This window comes from Cupressus sempervirens, chromosome 8 (genome assembly GCF_028749045.1).
Source record: "Cupressus sempervirens isolate cs-2001-9-10 chromosome 8, ASM2874904v1, whole genome shotgun sequence".
Lineage (NCBI taxonomy): Eukaryota > Viridiplantae > Streptophyta > Pinopsida > Cupressales > Cupressaceae > Cupressus > Cupressus sempervirens.
The window spans coordinates 658,407,352-658,411,626 of NC_143125.1; the positions used below are offsets into that span (position 1 = coordinate 658,407,352).

General features: G+C 28.7%; 1 pseudogene; it reads left to right on the forward strand.

Moving 5' to 3' along the window:
- The first annotated feature begins 244 nt into the window (after positions 1–244).
- Positions 245–1,880, forward strand: LOC149544165 (pentatricopeptide repeat-containing protein At5g28460-like; annotated as a pseudogene).
- The last annotated feature ends 2,395 nt before the right edge of the window (positions 1,881–4,275 follow it).

The window sequence follows — 4,275 nt, forward strand, 5'->3', positions numbered from 1 at the left end:
TGATGGAGTGAGGAGGAGATTTAGGAAGAGGAGGAAGGATTCTGGGTTGAAGATGAAGATCTATCTAAAGGGAGAGCTCTTGAAAAGATAAGTAACTTATATGCATTTAGAGTAGTTCTAACTTATTGAGATGAAATATTGTTAGAAAAATTATTCCATAATGTTTTAGAGAGAACTCTTAGGATTGCATCCATAATCTCTTGGTTGAAATGAGTTCTCTTGCCTGGGGGTATGGCTAGGTCACATGCGGCCTCATGATGCCATTATGGTAGGATGGAAAAGGGAACTTGTGTGAATGGTTTTGATAATTATTGTTGTAATCTTGCAAATGAATATGAATGAAATTTTAGATCTTAAGTTTTTGATAATATATTTAAACTTGTGTATGAGAGAAGAAGTTATGATAAAGATTATAGAAATGATGCTATTGTTATTTGAGATATTGTAAATCTGTTCTAAAAGTTATTGTTATTTATGGTATTGTTAGTTAAGAGAAATTATTTTGGATGTTAAATTTGTGAGTTATTTCATTCGAAAAAAAGTGGCTAATGCTCAAGATCATTTTATGAAAATATCTATTGTGGATTTAAATATTGACTCTAAATCTTGATAGTTATTTGATGAATTTAAATAAGTTTTTGGTAGAAAAAAATGGGCATGACACATTTGGGGTTTTTTTGAGATCACATTTACTGCAAACATCAGATTGTGATGAAAATCACCACTAGCTCCCCCATTTTGATTGAGCATTCTCTTAATAGCTAGTGAGCTTGATGGAAGATCAGAATCACCAAAGGCAAGCATGTGAAATATAAACAAACAAGATCAGGTAAAATGGATTTTTGTCCAGGTAAAGGTGGCATGGGAAAGATTAATATCAGGACTAGAAAAGTTTTACATTCATCAAATTAAAGATCTACTGAATGAGATTAAAAAATTGGGGCCTTCAATTAATTTTTTCTTGCCTCATTTACCACTTTGAAAGGGCTAAGATGCTGCACAAATCTTTACATGTCTTCATTGAGGTAAGAACAACATATCCAAAGTTGAATAATCTTCTTTACAATCATCTTTTTGATGTTTTTGTAAAATCAGGAAAGATAAACGAGGCTCTCACTCTATTGCATGCAATGTTGAGGGACAACTATGTGTCAAATAAGATCATTTTGAGAGAAGCATTTTTGACATTGTTAAAGGAAAACAAATTACAAGAGGTAGAGATGACTATAGTTCACATCAGTGAGAAATGTTGCAAGTCTTTCCTAGATACCCTTAAATTTACTTAGTTCACTAATGCAATGTGTAAAGTAGGGAAGGCAGACAAGGCCTGGGAGATTGTCCATTTAGCAAAAACTTAGGGGATGTCCCTGAGTGTAGTACCCTTCAATGTGATATTGTATAGTCTTGGCCATTGTGGCAATTTCTCTAGAATTGATTTTCTTTTCTTTGAGATAGAAGAGATGGGAATCAAATCAAATATTGTAACTTGTAATACTATATTAGGAGCATATTGTGAGTGGGGTTATATTGATGAAGCATTGGAATTGTTAAATAGAATGAGGCATGGTCATTTTTGTCCGGACAAAATTAAATTTACCATCTTGATTGGTGGCCTCTATAGAGTAAGCAAAGTAAATGAAGCTCTTAGATTGGTGGCTAAGATGGGTGATGCTAATTGTACCCTAGATGAACTTACATTTACTACTCTAATTGCTAGTCTTTGTAAGGTTAACCGAGTAGATGAGGCTCTTTGATTAGTTGCTAAAATATTGTATGCTCATTGTTCTCCCAATATAATTAGATTCACTACCCTAATTAATGGATTTTACAGAGTGGAGAGGGTAGATGAAGCTATATTTTTCTTAAAAAAATCATATTAAAAAAAATAGTAAGAATAATAACATATTTTTGTTTTGGTGGATCCACATGTTTGTTGAATGTGTTATTTCTTTGTTCCATATCTTTGTAAGGAATTTTCTTGTAGTCTTGATAGGTTGATGAACACAAACATTATGTATGTATTGTAAATTTGTCTGCAAATGTTTTCTACTATATTTTGCTTTCTTAAGTTTTGGAAGTGGGTGTTAGGATCTATTATATCAATAGAATGTGATAATTTAAATTGTTAGAATCAATAGTGGTTAGATAAACTTATCTAAATATTAGATAAAGAGTTAAAAGGTTGGAATTCTCACTATTTGAGTGTGTGTTGTGATAGCTAAGGTAAGAAAATTGCAAAGACTGTGTATCTAAAATAAGAAGATTGCTTGTATAAAGATTTATTTTATAATCAAAGGGAATTATAGAAGGTTGGGTTTTGCATGGAAACGATTATTTAATATAAAATATGGATGGTGATCTGTACCATATATTCAAGAAAAAACAAAGTTGTCGAGTATAACTGAAGAGATACATATTGATAAGTATGTTGAAGGAAGGTAGGGATATATATTACTAGGATAATGAAATTTATTTATCTTGTGGATAAACTAAAAGATATAAAATGAAATTTTATAATATATATTAATATATTTTTCATCTAGATCAAAAAAATTTCATAATTTGAGTCATGGTTAAACTTAGGGTAGAGTTCAAGTAGAGTTGAATTGATTATAGAATTAGGGTTAGGGTTTAATAATAATTGGATTTAAAAAATAATTTTAAGATTAAAATTAAGAAATTGGGTATTTATTTTAATCATCATTAGATGACAATATTAATGCACTTTACTTGAAAGATCGTCATCTCATCTCCTGCTCTCTCCATGCAGTACATATTTTTAAACCTATGAAAAACTTAATAATTTGATTAATACATTTCATAATAAATATATTGTAAAATTATTGATTATCTCGTTGGTATGATATATTATTTGAAATTAATCAATTTTTTTCTTCTGCATTAAGAACTATTAACAAATGTATTTATCAATAAAAGAGAAAGCCCCAAATAAAGTTTCTTTTTTCCATAAAATTATTTAACAATAGAGTGGTTTCAAACACAATACCTCTACTATTCTTGCAATTTTATGTTGTTTTCTTATTCATTTTTGTGTTTTAGCAACTACAATTTCCATATTTTATTTCACATATAAATACATAGGGATTAGGATTAGAGCTATAATTTGAATTAAAATTAGATTGAGGAATAAGGTTTGGGTAAAAATAAAAGATGAAATATTATTATGTTCTCAAAATATTAGAAAATATTAAATATTAATCTATGTTTAAATATAATATTTATATAGTAATTTAGAAAAATAAAATTAGACTTATTAAATATTCAAAAAAAAAAATTATTTTACATAATAAAAACATTCTAACAATTGTTGTTTCTGAATTTTATGTAAGGTTTTTAAACATCTTCAATTCTTATAGTCTCGCAATGTAAGTAAGAATTTTATTAGGAGTTCATGGATTAATATTTATTGTTGTTTAAACAAAAAAAAAAAACAATATAACTATAGTGATGGGTAGACAACAAAAATTATATAAGAGTGGAGTGAGACAAGAATAATGAGATGGATATAAAAGCGATATATGGAAGAAGAAATGAGGGAAAAATAGGAAAAGATTGGTGATATATGGATCAAAATCAAATATCAAAGTGGGGGATAGATGTGAAGGGACAGATAAAGAGGAAGAAGTAGGGGAAAAGAAATAGAAATAGGAGTGAAGAGAAATGCAGAGATGTAGAGAGAGAGGGGAAATATAAGAGAAAGGTAGGCAAGGAGACAGAAGAAGTGTGTATGTGTGAGTAAGAAATTATATATGGACTAACATCTAAATTGTGTCTAGAATAAAATCTCTAGATGGTCTCTATATTCAAACTACTTATATTTTTCACAAGTACTCTAAACTAAAAACTAATCCATATACAATTATATAGAAACTAACAAAATCAAATGAGAAATGAAATAAAATGTAATTATCTTGAATGTATAGATAAAAAAGATGAAATTATCCCATCAAATATTTTATTACGAGAAATCCTTCTACACCATCAATATAGTGAAATCATTTCATATATATAACACTATCAACATAACCCTTGCACCCGTCAAAGGTGCAATTGCTAGTTTACTACATATAAAAGAACATTAATGAGTTCAATGCACTCAATGTAGTGGCCCTTTGCCTAGTTTACAGATGGTAGTTATCCACTCTAACATTAAATTTGAATTTCTTTTAAATGCATAATATTCATTTCTTCCAACAATATTACTTTACCTATTCTTTATTGAATACTATAGTTGCCTACTCATTAACATAGGGA